The sequence below is a fragment of the Pseudophryne corroboree genome, chromosome 3 (assembly GCF_028390025.1).
Source record: "Pseudophryne corroboree isolate aPseCor3 chromosome 3, aPseCor3.hap2, whole genome shotgun sequence".
In the NCBI taxonomy this organism is placed as follows: Eukaryota; Metazoa; Chordata; class Amphibia; order Anura; family Myobatrachidae; genus Pseudophryne; species Pseudophryne corroboree.
In genome coordinates, this window is record NC_086446.1 from 438,251,800 (window position 1) to 438,268,806 (window position 17,007).

General features: G+C 43.3%; 1 protein-coding gene and 1 long non-coding RNA gene across 2 annotated transcripts in view; one reads left to right on the forward strand and one right to left on the reverse strand.

Annotated features, from left to right (window-relative positions):
* The window catches only part of TNRC6C (trinucleotide repeat containing adaptor 6C), a 268,173-nt gene extending 262,209 nt beyond the window's left edge, over nucleotides 1-5,964 (reverse strand). Inside the window, exon 1 of the mRNA XM_063960449.1 lies at nucleotides 5,882-5,964. The gene's annotated coding sequence lies outside the window, so the exon portion shown is untranslated. The remainder of the gene's footprint in view (nucleotides 1-5,881) is intronic.
* Nucleotides 5,965-6,691: 727 nt separating this feature from the next.
* The window catches only part of LOC135055885 (uncharacterized), a 340,186-nt gene continuing 329,870 nt past the window's right edge, over nucleotides 6,692-17,007 (forward strand). The window contains exon 1 of the long non-coding RNA XR_010243839.1: nucleotides 6,692-6,775. This is a non-coding gene — a long non-coding RNA (uncharacterized LOC135055885). The remainder of the gene's footprint in view (nucleotides 6,776-17,007) is intronic.

Genomic DNA, 17,007 nt, shown 5'->3' on the forward strand with positions numbered 1-17,007 from the left:
ATCGACATCGGAACAAAAGAAAAACCCGAATACGACAGCTTAGTAAATTAGTCGTAATAAATTCAAAAAGTTGCAGTTTTACACTTTCGATGTCATTCGTGATTGAACTTTGACCTGAAACGGGAAAATACGAATGTTAGTAAATTTACCCCAAAGTGGCCGTATCCTAAGACGGCAGTGCCACCTTTTTTGACAAACGTGTGAGCGCCTTATCCACCCTAGGAGATATCTCCCAGCGTAACCTATCCTCTGGCGGGAAAGGGTACGCCATCAGTAACTTTTTAGAAATTACCAGTTTCTTATCGGGGGAACCCACGCTTTTCACACACTTCATTCACTCATCTGATAGGGGAACAAAACACTGCCTGCTTTTTCTCCCCAAACATAAAACCCTTTTTTAGTGGTACTTGGGTTAATGTCAGAAATGTGTAACACATTTTTTATTGCCGGGATCAAGTCACGGATGTTCCTAGTGGATTGTGTATATGTCTCAACCTCGTCGACACTGGAGTCAGACTCCGTGTCGACATCTGTGTCTGCCATCTGAGGGAGCGGGCGTTTTTGAGCCCCTGATAGCCTTTGAGACGCCTGGGCAGGCGCGGGCTGAGAAGCCGGCTGTCCTAAGCTGTTACGTCATCCAGCCTTTTATGTAAGGAGTTGACACTGTCGGTTAATACCTTCCACCTATCTATCCACTCTGGTGTCGGCCCCACAGGGGGCGACATCACCTTTATCGGCATCTGCTCCGTCACCACATAAGCCTCCTCATCAAACATGTCGACACAGCCGTACCGACACCGCACACACACAGGGAATGCTCTGACTGAGGACAGGACCCCACAAAGCCCTTTGGGGAGACAGAGAGAGAGTATGCCAGCACACACCAGAGCGCTATATAATGTGGGGATTAACACTATAACTGAGTGAATTTTCCCCAATAGCTGCTTGCATATACAATATTGCGCCTAAATTTAGTGCCCCCCCTCTCTTTTTAACCCTTTGAGCCTGACAACTACAGGGGAGAGCCAGGGAGCTTCCTTCCAGCGGAGCTGTGAGGGAGAAATGGCGCCAGTGTGCTGAGGGAGATAGCTCCGCCCCTTTTTCGGCTGACTTTTCTCCCGCTTTTTTATGCAATCTGGCAGGGGTATTTATCACATATATAGCCTCTGGGGCTATATATTGTGATTATTTTGCCAGCCAAGGTCTAATTATTGCTGCTCAGGGCGCCCCCCCCAGCGCCCTGCATCAGTGACCGGAGTGTGAGGTGTACAAGAGGAGCAATGGCGCACAGCTGCAGTGCTGTGCGCTACCTTGGTGAAGACTGAAGTCTTCTGCCGCCGATTTTTCCGGACCTCTTCTAGCTTCTGGCTCTGTAAGGGGGACGGCGGCGCGGCTCCGGGAACGAACATCAAGGACGGGTCCTGCGGTCGATCCCTCTGGAGCTAATGGTGTCCAGTAGCCTAAGAAGCCCAAGCTAGCTGCAAGCAGGTAGGTTCGCTTCTTCTCCCCTTAGTCCCTCGTTGCAGTGAGCCTGTTGCCAGCAGGTCTCACTGTAAAATAAAAAACCTAAAATATACTTTCTTTCTAGGAGCTCAGGAGAGCCCCTAGTGTGCATCCAGCTCGGCCGGGCACAGAAATCTAACTGAGGTCTGGAGGAGGGGCATAGAGGGAGGAGCCAGTGCACACCAGATAGTACCTAATCTTTCTTTTAGAGTGCCCAGTCTCCTGCGGAGCCCGTCTATTCCCCATGGTCCTTACGGAGTTCCCAGCATCCACTAGGACAGGGGTGTCAAACTCAAATTCATCGGGGGCCGCATCAGCAGTTTGGTCCCCATCAAAGGGCCGGTTGTATCTGTAGGTCTATCCAAAATTTACCGCTCCACCTGCCTTATATGTGCCCAGCCATCTGCCCCCTTTTAAAGTGCCCAGCCATGTGCCCCCTTTTATAGTGCCCAGCCATGTGCCCCCTTTTATAGTGCACAGGTCCCCATTTTACACATTGCGGCAGGCACAGGTCCCCATTTTACACATTGCGGCAGGCACAGGTCCCCATTTTACACATAGCGGCAGGTACAGGTCCCCATTTTACACATTGTGGCAGGCACAGGTCCCCATTTTACACATAGCGGCAGGTACAGGTCCCCATTTTACACATTGTGGCAGGCACAGGTCCCCATTTTACACATTGTGGCAGGCACAGGTCCCCATTTTACACATAGCGGCAGGCACAGGTCCCCATTTTACACATTGTGGCAGGCACAGGTCCCCATTTTACACATTGTGGCAGGCACAGGTCCCCATTTTACACATAGCGGCAGGCACAGGTCCCCATTTTACACATTGCGGCAGGTGGTGGAAGGAGGGAGAGAGAGAGAAAGAGAGGAAGGGAGAGGGGCTGACTTACATTTGAAGCGGTTCTCGCCGCTCTTCAGCCGCCTCTCCCTCCTCGTCTGCGCGGCTCCCTTCTCCCTCCTCCGACGGGGTTTCGTTGAATGACGCGATTGCGCCGTGACGTCACGACGCAATCGCGTCATTCCGCGAAACCCCGCCCCCCCCCCCGAGCTGGGCACTCGGGAGAAGGGGGTTTCATGGCGGCGGCACCGCGGGCCATCAGACGAGGTCTGGCGGGCCGGATTTGGCCCGCGGGCCTTGTCTTTGACACCCCTGCACTAGGACGTCAGAGAAATTCAGTTAGATGCATTTTACATTGGATATAATCAATATGAAAGTAAGGTGTGCTTACAGATTTGGCCAGATCACCCCATTTGTAGTCTTCAAATTTAACATAAGTCCACTGGTAAAATGCCCTATAGACCTTTTCTGTATATGGTAGAGGGTGGCATGTCTTTCCCCTATTCAATTAGGTGCAAGAATAGAATGGACCCCGCAGGTATGGGAAGCAGATATACCTGCGATAATCCAAAATTGGTGGCGAGGTTCATATAATTTTTATGTGGAACACCTTCGCGGCCAACTAAATATGCCCCGTAGAATGTTACTTGTTTGGCACCTGGATTTATGTGTTTTGAATGTCACTTTATCCTACTGTATTGCTGCATGTGAAAAAAAAATTCAGGGAAAGAAAGTCATTATAAACACTTTCATTAAAAACAAAATAAACAAAGTAAGTGAACTTTTACTACTATATGTTGCCAAGCCATTTATAAAATATTTCTAACATTTGTCCAAAACAAAATATCTGTTCAAGACCTGTCTGCAAAATAGACTTTCATGTAACTCTGAATCAGCCCCTTGGTGCTTAAACCCCATACACACGGGGGAGATGTGTGCTGAGCAATCTAGCATAGACCGCCCAGCACTCAGCGCGATGTGTGCTGAGCAAGGTGGGGGGGCTCTCATTTTATCCAGCGGTGAAATGAGCAATCTCACTAGATTTGGCATGCATGCCAAATCTAGAGCCAGCGATAGCGACACACGGGTCAGCACATCACTATCGCCGGCACCCTACACATGGAGAGATCCGTGCTTAATCTAGTCAGATTTCTTAGAATTTAAGCACGGATCTCTCCATGTGTACCCCCCTTTAGTGTCGGTACTGCTTCATAACTATGGATGGTATTTTCTATACATCTTAATAAGTGCACATCTTCCCCAAGAGGTACAATGTACAGCTTACTTTCAGTAGCTAGTCCTCAAAATCTACATTGGATTTTTTACCATTGGTTAAAAAAGCATGGCTGTAAATTATGGAATTCTGTCAGAATGAGAACACCATCATGCAAACAGGCATCATGTCAACATTCTCAGACTGCCAACACTTAAGCTGGCAATACATGTGTCCAATATGGCCTGTTTTCCCCCTGATTCTGATGGATCGGGCATGGAAATCGGGTGAAAACGGGCCTAATCGCAGGTGTTTGACATCTGATCTGATGCGCATCGGGGGCTGAGTCGGTGGTCGGACATGCTGCACATAGGATAAACAGAATCGCAGGCATCAGGTGCACATCGCAGCTAGTTTTTTTTAGCACCTGTGATATTTTGCATACTATTTCTCGGATATCTTCAATTGAGTGGCTTTTCTCTCGATGCTTCCACCCACCAACACAGCGGCAGCAGCATGCGATATATCGTATGCGATAAATCACATGTAAAAATGGCACATCAAGTATCAAATCAGATGGAAGCACTCCTGGGGAGCTGCCGGGGGAGTTCAAGGGAAATCAGATCCAACTTGTGCCTCAGACAAGTCACAGTAATGCATGGGGGCCTTTAGGTTTAAGCACTACTAGGAGGGGGGAGTTAGGGCTAAGCTCTAGGGGGAGAGTCAGGGGTAGTTACAGGGGCAAGAATACTCACCGGAACCGCTCCTCATGTGAAGGCTGGGATCTGAAAGATGCTGCTACCGCTAGGTACCCGTAAGTGACCACTGGGCCACCAGGGATGGTAATGTACCATGTCATCGGTGTAGACATGATGACTGTCTAAATGGTCACCGTTGACATGCTAAGCATGACGACATTTCGACCATGTGCACATAATATACCACACCTGTAAATTATGAGACAAACCATTTCTTAAGTTATCTACCCAACAGCTACAGACTTCAATAAACTCAACTGAAGTATACCGTAAAAAAAATATGACATGTTCTAAACACAACACATGCTTCATATTTTTCTATTCTTCTAGAACTAATCAGTAACTGAAAGAAGCATGACTGCTTAATAGACATTGCACGATTATAAACTAAAAAAAAGTGCTGACAAAGTGAATGATTTAAAATAAGTGTCTTTGGTGACATTTGTTTCATCAGTCACTGCATACCATATATTGTACAAACAAAATAACGAAAATACACTAGCAGAGTAAATAAAAAACAATTGTAAAGCGCAACGGAATATGCTATATAAGAAACTGTAAATAAATTAATAAAAACCCAAATACAGATTGTACATAAAAAAAAGAAATAAATAGCAAATTCAATTGGAAAAAAAAAAATCTTCACATTTTCATTATTACAAAGGAACTCATTACTGAATTGTTACAAATATTCACTTATTCAGACAACTTTGCTGCTGTTAAACGTAGCATTGTATCTAAAACTAGACACTTAAACAGCATTTCCCAGCCTATTTGCTGGAAAAAAAAACAAATCCCAGACCAGTCACAATAAAACAGAGTAATACACTACTGCTATGCTTAGAATAAACTGATGTCGCAGTTTAGCTCAGTCTATAACATAGCAATGGCAACATAATGCTGTGCTGGGTGCAGCATAATTAAACCATATTTAGATCTAATCATACAGCATAATGCTTTACAATAATATTCAAACACAATTTTCCCCATCAACATGGAAGGCCAATCATTCAGTGGTCTAGTCAAGTAAGGCAGTCGGCAAATGGTGTCCAATTCACCAGCCGAACTCTCTGTAGAACACCCTATAGGTGGCCTGGGTTATATTAGGACCAATTAGAGCTGTATAAATATATCTAGGATTCTCCACGTGCTTAAAAACCCCAACTAGTTACAGGCAAATATGTCACATTTCCACGTGATGCCATTCAGCCAAGGTTTACACAAGGGAATTCAAAGCCTATTAACCTCTCACCCAACAATCTTCAGACTAATCTATGTACAGTCATTTCTAAGCCAGGCACACATACTACTTATGCATACACATTTACATAATAACAACACCAGTGTGTGTGTGTGTGAGAGAGAGAGACACAGACTGCTGACAGATGATACATTGGGTCTCTGGCTGTGATGATACTCAGGCACTGTACTCCTACACAGTAATGACACACTGATCAGACGTGTACACACACACACACACACACACAGTATAAGCACTCCCCCATCTATGTAACGAGAGGGAGCTGAGCCCACGCACTGCCCCGCATCAGTCGGGTACCTGGTCTCCTCTCCCCCAGTCTTCCGCTGGCAGCGCCGGTGTAGGACGGGTCTCGGCAGCCGTCTCTCTCCTGTCACTTGCCCGCAGGTTTATCTTCCGACTCGGGAGCCACAGGCGGCGGAGGAGGGGGCTTCGGTGACACCGAGGGGGATCCAGGGAGGACGGAAGAACGGGCAGCAGCGCCAGGACAAGGCGGAGTTCTAACCCGGGAAAGGAGACTCTGAGCTGGGCGGCTGGCGGGGTACAGGGGGCTCGGGTCTGCGCGCCTCTCCCCCGGGACACGGCCAGGCTTCCTCTGCTGGGCGCTGTCACCGCCTCCCGGTGTGCGGGGCCCGACGGCGCTGGGAGTAGGGGGAGGCTTCCTCTCCGGTGCGGGGAAGGATGGGCGCTCACCTCCGGCTCTTCCTCACAGCGACAGCCTGGTTCCACGGACGGGATGCAGAAAATGGGCAGCCGCGGCCATTTTGTTGCTAACTGACAAGAAGCCAACAGTGGGGCGTGGCAAAGCAAATTAGTTGCTGGGCTGCCTGGCGTTCGGAGCCTGTCATTGGTTGGTAAGTTTCCAGAAAGGCGTGGTGTCTGGGGTGGGCGGAGAATGAGAGGCGGTGCCAGTAAGAAGAGGGTAAGCTCCCATAGTGGCAGATAAGGAGAGGGCGGAGCGGGGCGTGCGTGATTGGCAGGCGCTGCGCACAGGGAAGGGGGTGGAGCCGGGAACAACAACAGCCCTCACTCCTCCCCGCGCCACGGAGGGCGGCGCGCTGCTTGTTTATGTTTCTTCCAGATGACAGCTCTAACAGATGGGTCAGTGCGCATGCGGTGTAGCGGCGGGAGGCTGCTGCTCAGGGTCTCGGGTTTCCTTCTGGTGGCTGCGCCGCTGTCACAGAGGCCGAGCAGGTGAATGACGACAGTTTTTATTTTTTCTTATGAATAAAGGTGCACTGACTCACTTCTCACTGTTTTCACTGTTTAGTACATCGTTCCCAGGTGCTCAGAGGCCGGTTCCTGGCGCTCACACCTACAGTGCGCAATTGCTGCAGGATATGTAGACGCTTCCTTATGTCGGATACGTATTGTATTTCTGCACGCATGTAGCTGATTGATTTATGTAGCTGGAAGGAGTTACAAGAATTAAAAACTATCCAAAAGGAACTGTACCACTGAGTACAGTGACAAGCACAGTGACTTGTGTTATTTGGGTGACTTTAGCATTTAATAAAACTGTCTAGCCATGGGTGGTCATTCCGAGTTGTTCGCTCGCAAGCTGCTTTTAGCAGCATTGCACACGCTAAGCCGCCGCCTACTGGGAGTGAATCTTAGCATAGTAAAATTGCGAATGAAAGATTAGCAGAATTGCGAATAGACACTTCTTAGCAGTTTCTGAGTAGCTCCAGACTTACTCGGCCATTGCGATCAGTTCAGTCAGTTTCGTTCCTGGTTTGACGTCACAAACACACCCAGCGTTCGCCCAGACACTCCCCCGTTTCTTCAGACACTCCCGCGTTTTTCCCAGAAACGGCAGCGTTTTTTCACACACACCCATAAAACGGCCAGTTTCCGCCCAGAAACACCCACTTCCTGTCAGTCACATTACGATCACCAGAACGAAGAAAAAACCTCGTAATGCCGTGAGTAAAATACCTAACTGCATAGCAAATTTACTTGGCGCAGTCGCAGTGCGAACATTGCGCATGCGCAATTAGTGGAAAATCGCTGCGATGCGAAGAAAAATACAGAGCGAACAACTCGGAATGACCACCATGGCTCTATGTGCTTTTGTTATTCCTGGCTGACGTACAGTATGTACTGTCCTGTCTTTGTGTAAACTTGGTGCATATGCTACTGGTGCCAGGCTCACAGTCTTACTTTTTTTTTTACACTTGACGCCGGCGTTTTTGCAGTATGATGCGTCCAACTCTATAATGAGTCCCTGAAGCTAGGTGTACACTGTCCGATTTTTTTTTGGGTGGCCCAACCATCATGCGGTTTTTGGGGAAATTACAGGCACCAATATTTGAGCTACACACTTAAAGATTTTTTTTTCACTTACCAATTTTCTGCCACGTCACACTGCATTTACATATGTCCGCCCACAAGGAGGGTGACATAGTGACAGGAAAACATAGGAAATGTGGGCAGAATATTGAGAATGCACACACACTGCTCGATATTGGGAGATTATGGCCAAGATTTTTGGTTTGGGATGACAGGTCGCAAAATCGATTGCTTGTGTGTGTGTGTGTGTGTGTGTGTGTGTGTGTGTGTGTGTGTGTGTGTGTGTGTGTGTGCAAGATTTTCCACAGTTATCGGCGAAATGCCCAAACGATTGTTCGTACACACAATGCGATAAATCAGGCTGATTTCCCAATTATTGGCAAATTGGCCCAATAATTGTATAGTGTGTACTTAGCTTGAGGGTCTTTCCATAAAGTTGGACAGATGTACAGTGGAAAAAAAGTGTATACTCAGCGCTATATGTACACTGTATCAAGTTAAACTATAGTGTGCAGTCTGTCATATAGAATAATTGACTCAGTAGAACTAAAAAGATACGTATAAATTAATTCTTTATCCAATATCATTAAAAATGACACATTTCAAACAAACAAGCAGCATATAATTAGCAACAAATAATTAATAAGTATTAATGATAATTAATATAGCATACAATATGGTACAATTTCTTTGTTATAATGCCGTATAAAATTGAAATACACTGGCGTCCCAATGTTTAATAAAATGTCCCGCAAGGAATAATCACAGCCTTGTAATGGTGAGCTTTTATATAAATTGGTGTATAGTTACCCATGTGCTGGTTCCTGAGAATTTAAATGAACAGGGTCCGTTTGAATATCTGTGCACATATAAGGGTATATATTTAGTTGAGCTGATTTTAGCTGGTTTGGAAACTGCCGTGTAATATCCACGGCTGTACTCCGGGCAAATGGAGATTCTTGATAACCTGTATATGGGACTCCAAAGAACTCGCTTCCTCGTCACGGGTGTTAGACCTCACTGCGGAGGCCAGCAGCAGTCACTCAGTGCGGGTGAACGGAGTCCCGGACGTCTACAGCACAACACAGGAATCGTTGTCAGTGCTCCAGCTGAAAGCCGCCGGCTGAAGCGCCCGGCGTTTACCAGGCCGTGATGGATTGTGGCTGTGAGAAGCCGTATGCAGGATCAATCAGCGGGTATAGCCGAACAACTGGACATAGAAAGTGGGCGTAAACGCGTTTCGTCTCCTTGGCAACCGGAGACTTCCTCAAGACGGATACCTCCTCTCTATTCGATCACATATTTATACCCTTTCTAATGAGATTAATTGTAACAGCTGAATCTGTTTAATAGGCTAAAATATTTAAATTGTATGCCGCACACATTGAAGAGTTATTATTTGTAATTAGAACTATTATTATAACACAATTGATACTATATCAACCATCTACTGAGTCAATCTAACAGAATTTATACATTAATGGGTATATTCTTAATTTGAACTAAATTACCATAATTTCTGTTTATTAGTCAAACATCAAATTCAGACATGCATTTCTATGTTGTATATACTATTGACTAAACAACTCTCTCTTCATTATAAACAAGTCTTTGAACATTATATACTCCCAAACAGAATAATAAATATTTAGATCTTAATAGTATTCAAATTTACTTGTGTACAAATGATATACTGATAATAGTTATAGACATTAATACATAACTATATAGAAAAAGATTATAGACTTTTATCTTAGATTGATTCATTAATTCCACATAACTATCATAGAAATCCGTATTGATGAGCAGATTCAGATAGAGGATAACCACGAGTAGAATAACTTAAGCTAAGTATCCCATTATGAAATTTATATATTTCAAATTTTATTTTTAATCAGTTTTCAATAAATAATAGATACATGAACTTAACACCACTTAGAGATAATTGCTATTATCGTGATCATAATTACTTTCTGTTCCAGTTTAGACATCGTTCATAGTTTTTAGATCTTATCAAAGACTATCTTAATATATCGCTGAGGGAATATTCTGAAAGAAAAGGGCTAAGGAAGGAGATCTAAATAAATCAAAGGGGGAATCTGAAAAAAGGAGAAGAAGATGGGGGGAGGATACAGAACATATCCAACCTATCCTATCTTATTTATGACATTATATACACATGAATATAGGAAGGGGGGAAGATTAATCTAAACAGGAATAATCCAAGGCTTCATTGAGGCCATTAGGGTGTAGGGTGTCTAACTTGAAGATCCATGAGGATTCTCCAATGCACAATTTTCTAAACCTATCACCCCTTCTTTTTGTACAGGAGAATTGTTCCAAACCAACAATGCTGAGAAGGGATGGATCACCATTATGTACCTTAGAAAAATGACGAGATACACTATGAGTCTGTAGTTTCTTGATAATATTTAGTCTATGCTCTCTGAATCTAGATTTCAAAGACCTTGTAGTTCTCCCTACATATTGAAGGGAGCAGGGACACTGTAACAAATATACACAATATTCTGTATCACAATTAATGAATTGTTTAATTGTAAAAGTATTACCATTAGTTATAGATCTGACATTTGTAGTTTTATTTAACATGTATTTACATGTCAGACAGACTTGTTTGTTACATCTAAAACTACCCGATGGTCTGTTTGGTAACCATGAGGAATTTACAGTGGTGTCAAGAGGTTTTAGGTAGCTGGGAGCCAGCATCTCTTTTAAATTCGTATTTCTCCTAAAAATAACCCTCGGTTTATCTGTTAAACATTTATTTAGAATAGAATCTTGTTTAATCAACTCAAAATTGTCAAGAACAATCTTTTTTATGTCTTTAGATTTATTGTTATACTTGGAAATAAATTTCAACGAGTCTACTATGGATGTATCTTTGATCTTAGTCTTAGATTCTTTTTTTGCTATTGTGACTGAAGGAACTTTATTAGTTGTCTCTACATCTGAATTATTTCTCATAAGAGAGTTGGCAAACCTTTTAGACTCCTCCAATATATGTGGTGGATAACCCCTCTCATTAAATTGATGTAAGAGGATTTCAACTTGTGATTGAAAGGCTAGATCTTCCGAACAATTGCGTCTTACTCTGATAATCTGATTCTTTGGAATGTTTCTTATCCATGGTTTATAATGACCACTTGAATAATGAAGGTAATTTCCTGCCCCTACTGGTTTTACGTAATTTGTTGAAATGATTTTATTATTATTAATTGTTAATGTGATATCTAGAAAGTGAGTAGTGTATAAATCAAAGTTATGAGTTAACTTCAAATTATAATTATTATCATTTAAAAATGTAACAAATTCTTGTGCTAATTGTGTCCCTCCATTCCAAATAATAAATCGTCTATGTAACGGCCATAGAGGACCAGGTTCTCTCTATATGGGCCGCTCCAGATGTACTCCTCTTCGAAGCGGCCCATATAGAGGTTGGCAAAACTGGGTGCAAACCTGGTCCCCATGGCCGTTCCAAGACGCTGTAAATAATAACAATCTTCAAACAAAAAATAATTATGTGTCAAAATATAAAGAATAGCTTCCAAAACAAAATCACGTCGACCAGGTTTCATAACGGGATCTTTATCTATATAATATTTAACAGAGTCGATCCCTTTTGCATGTGGTATGTTAGTGTAGAGGGATTGGACATCTAAGGTTAGAAATCCCCAACCTTCAGTCCAATCTCTCCCCACTGTTTGTTGTAATATATGATGAGTATCTTTAATATGGGATTTTAAAGTGGCCACGTGACCCTGTAAATGAAAGTCAACAAAGTGAGATAAATTAGAAGAAAGTGAATCCACTCCCGAAATAATAGGTCTCCCTGGGGGATGTGACAAATCTTTATGTATTTTAGGTAAGTGATAAAAAATTGGAGTGATAGGGTGTGTGGGTAACAAAAAATAAAACTCATCTTCTGAGATCACAGCTTTATCTTTAGCTATTTGTAATATACTTTTTAATTCTGACAAAAAGGGTTTACTGGGATTAGTTTTTAGAAGTGTATAATATTCTATATCTTTTAGCTGTCTATGAGCTTCTGCTACATAATCATCCCTGGATTGTAAAACTATCCCTCCCCCTTTATCTGCCTGTTTTATCACCAGTAAGGGGTCATCCTTCAAAATTTTAATAGCTTCTCTCTCTTTTTTATTAAGATTTTGCATATGGTAAACCGTAGACCTTCTCTTATTTCTATCTGTTTTTGTGCATAATGACTTAAAATCTTTTAATGTTTTATTGTAAAAAACACTAATGGCAGCACTTTTCTGATTCAAAGGAAAAAAGTTAGATTTCTTTTTAAATTTTGGACATGGTGATTCAGAATTTAGATTAGAAACATCAAATAACATCAATTCTGTATTATCAGCATCATTGTTCTCTTGAAGCAATTCCTCTAATGTAAGAAGACTAGCTTTATCAAATTCATCCAAAACGATAGGGGACAACTCCTCATTTGGATGAGTTTTTTCTAATTTTTTGATAGCAAAAAATCTCTTTCTACAAAGATCTCTCGTAAATTTATTTAGATCTACAAACAACTCAAAAATATTGGGTTCTTTACTTGGAACAAAACTTAAACCTTTTTTTAGCAGTAATATCTGATCATTGGTTAAACTTTTGGATGTAAGGTTGTAAATTCCTTTGCTGTCTATCTGTACTTCGTTTTTCTTAGATCTCTTTCCTCCACCTCTGCTTCCTCATTTTCTCTGGCCCTTTTTGGTGTATGGTTTGATAATGTTTTGTAAGGATTTGGATGGTGATATGTGTTCTGCCTGGGAAAATCCCCTGGAGGAACACCTGAAATTTCATCAGATATATGTCTATCCTGATAGTCTCCACGATATCTATTTCCTAATCTGGAAGTATTGTGTTGCTTATACGAAAAGTTTCTTTTTGGTGAATAAGTACCTATTTCTGGTTTTGGTTGTGTTCTAGTCCATACAGGTCTGGATACATACGCACTAGAATGATTGGTAACAAATCTCTCTGGCTTGGTTTTTTCTCTCTTTTGTTGTTTCTGTTTCTATATAGTTGGCAACCTAGCTAGTTGTCTTACTCAGCTGCTTTTGATGCACTATTAATTAATCACTAATTGTTATCAGCGCCGGAAGAATAACAGTTAGGGACAGGTGTCCTGTTCTGTTTAATCCTTTAAATTTCCAGATGTACAGTGGGGCAAAAAAGTATTTGGACAGCCACCGATTGTGCAAGTTGACCTACTTAAAAAGATGAGAGGTCTGTAATTTCCATCATAGGTATACTTCAACTGTGAGAGACAGAATATGAAAGAAAAAAAAAACAGGAAATCACACTGTATGATTTTTAAACAATTTACTTGTATATTCTTGTGGAAAATAAATATTTGGACACCTACCAAGCAGCAAGATTTCTGGCTCTCACAGACCTGTTACTTCTTCTTTAAGAAGCTCTTCTATCCTCCACTCGTTACCTGTATTAATGGCACTTGTTTGAACTGGTTATCTGTATAAAAGACACCTGTCCACACCCTCAGTCAGACTGCTACCTCTCCACCATGGCCAAGACCAGAGAGCTGTCAAAGGACACCAGGGACAAAATTGTAGAGCTGCACAAGGCTGGGATGAGCTACTCTACAATAGGCAAGCAGCTTGGTGAGAAGAGATCAACTGTTGGCGCAATTTTTAAAAAATGGAAGAAATACAATATCACTGACAATCTCCTTCGACCTGGGGCTCCATGCAAGATCTCACCTCGTGGGGTAACAATGATCTTGAGAATGGTGAGGAATCAGCCCAGAACTACACAGGGGGACCTGGTCAATGACCTCAAGAGAGCTGGGACCACAGTCACAAAGGTTACCATTAGTAACACGCTACGTCGGCATGGATTGAAATCCTGCAGCGCCCGAAAGCCAGGTCCCCCTGCTTAAGCCAGCACATGTCCAGGCCCATCTAAAGTTTGCCAGTGACCATTTGGATGATCCAGAGGAGGATTGTGAGAATGCAATGTGGTCAGATGAGAGCAATATCGAACTTTTTGGTATAAACTCAACTCGCCGTGTTTGGAGGGAAAAGAGTGATGAATGGCATCCCAAGAACACCATACCCACTGTGAAGCATGGGGGTGGAAACTTCATGCTTTGGGGCTGCTTTTCTGCAAAGGGGAGAGGACAACTGATCCGTATTAAGGAGAGGATGAATGGGGCAATGTATCGTGAGATTTTGGGCAAAAACCTCCTTCCCTCAGTAAGAGCATTGAAGATGGAACGTGGCTGGGTCTTCCAGCATGACAGTGAACCCATACACATCGCCCGGGCAACTAAGGAGTGGCTCCGTAAGTAGCATTTCAAGGTCCTGGAGTGGCCTAGCCAGTCTCCAGACCTCAACCCAATAGAAAATCTGTGGAGGGAGTTGAAAGTCCGTGTTGCCCGGTGACAGCCCCAAAACATGACAGATCTAGAGAAGATCTGCATGGAAGAGTGTGCCAAAATACCTGCTACAGTGTGTGCAAACCTGGTCAAGAACTACAGGAAACGTTTGACCTCTGTAATTACCAACCAAGGTTATATTACAAAGTATTGAGTTAAACTTTTTGATTGTCCAAATATTTATTTTCCGCAAGAATATACAAATAAATTGTTTAAAAATCATGCAATGGGATTTCCTAGTTTTTTTTCAGATTCTGTCTCTCACAGTTGAAGTGTACCTATGATGGAAATTACAGACCTCTCTCATCTTTTTAAGTGGGTCAACTTGCACAATCGGTGTCTGTCCAAATACTTTTTTGCCCCACTGTATGCTGCTTAATAAGAACGCAGGACTGTCATGCTTTTTTATATATATATATATATATATATAATGGGGGTCATTCCGAGTTGTTCGCTCGCAAGCTGCTTTTAGCAGCTTTGCACACGCTAAGCCGCCGCCTACTGGGAGTGAATCTTAGCATATCAAAATTGCGAACGAAAGATTAGCAGAATTGCGAATAGACACTTCTTAGCAGTTTCTGAGTAGCTTCAAACTTACTCGGCATCTGCGATCAGTTCAGTGCTTGTCGTTCCTGGTTTGACGTCACAAACACACCCAGCGTTCGCCCAGACACTCCCCCGTTTCTCCAGCCACTCACGCGTTTTTCCCGGAAACGGTAGCGTTTTTTCGCACACTCCCATAAAACGGCCTGTTTCCGCCCAGAAACACCCACTTCCTGTCAATCACACTCCGATCACCAGAACGAAGAAAAAACCTCGTAATGCCGTGAGTAAAATTCCTAACTGCATAGCAAATTTACTTGGCGCAGTCGCACTGCGGACATTGCGCATGCGCATTAGCGACTAATCTCTCCGTTGCGAGAAAAAAATACAGAGCGAACAACTCGGAATGACCCCCAATGTCCAATACGGCCCGGCACTCCTAACGCTCCCCAGCGTTCACAAACACGCTCCCGTGCCCTCTCCTTCAGGGCAATATACCCAGCATAGACACAGCAAATAAGGGCGGCACTGGGAGACTTCTCAGTGGCAGTGAAAAAAGTAAGTGCTTTAATTCAAATAGCAAAGTTTCGGGGTCGCAGCCCCTTCGTCAGGATACAAAATGGTATGAAAAGACAAACTTAAATACCTGTATACAGTGAGGCCCATCCCGCCGCCTCCAGTCGCGCTGCCCAGTTTCCGGTCCTGACGTCACTCCGCCCACCGGAAATGACGTGGCTCCGGTCCGTCTGGCCGGCGCTCTGGGGCTCTGTGGGTAGGTAACCATGGTGATGATCAAAAACAATAACAAGAAAACCCTTCTCTAACCAGATGCAGCGATCTTTAGCAATGCTGTTACAAACTGTAATAAAAGTGACCACTGGATTACCTGTGAATTGATAAATACAATATACCTAACAAAAATAAAAACATACAGTGAAACAACCAAAGCAAATTAGTACAGCTGGACCAGTGAGGGCAATGTATAGAGATAATATTACTATCATATACACCTACACTGATTGTGAAGGTGTTAACTACCTTTGCTGCATAAATAAAGCGATCAAGTAGTGAGAGCCAATAGAACAGTCAATGCAAAATGATAGAAGCACACCTATCTAGAGATAGCATTTGAGGCTCAAAGCTTCGTTTAAACCCCTAGGGAATTGCGTATTTAATGTAAAAATCCATTTGGCTTCAACCTGTAATAACCTTCTAGAACGGTCCCCCCCAAGTAGTGAGAACGGGACCTGGTCTATGATCTTATATCTCAGGGTAGCCATCCCATGCTTGGCTAACATGAAATGGCGAGCCACCGGTTGATCACTGCTGCCAGTTTTGATGGCCTCCAGTATGGCATAACGATGCTGTGCCATCCTAGTTTTAAAGGCACAGTCAGTTTTGCCCACGTAGGCTATTCCGCATGGACATGTCAACAGGTAAATAACAAATTTGGAATCACATGACAGGGGGTACCTAATGGTGTACTTCTTACCCGTATGGGGATGTTGGAAAGTATCACCCTGAACAAGGTAGCTACAAGTAGTACAACCACTACATCTAAAACACCCATTTTTTCTCTGTAGAAAATTCCTAAATGTGCGTTCTTTAGCAAACTTCGAGATGTCTGTCTTAACCACATAGTCACGAATATTGCGACCCCTGGAATGACTAGGTAACAATCTAGAATGGTGTGCATCTCCTAGATCCTCATCAGATGATACTATAGGCCACACCCATCTTGTTCGTTTAACCCTGTTGGCACTACCACTGTTGTATTGTGTCACCCACGGGAACCTCCCCTTGAGAGTTTTTTTATCCTTGGGTATCAATAACTCCTGCCGTGATAGGCTCAGGGCTTTAAGTCTGGCCTGTTTGAGCAGATCTGATGGGTAACCCCTATCCCTGAATCGGATGGTCATTGCATCCAGTTGCCTATCTCTCTCGATCTCTGTGTTAGTTATTCTGCACACACGCAAAAACTGTGAATAGGGGAGACCCCGGATGGTGGACTTGGGGTGAAAACTATCAAATTTTAATAAATTATTCTTATCAGTGGCTTTAGAGAACATTTTGGTATAGATCACACCTTCATGGACTGTGATACTTACATCAAGAAAATTAATCTGTGCCTCATTCACCTCAATAGTGAACTTGA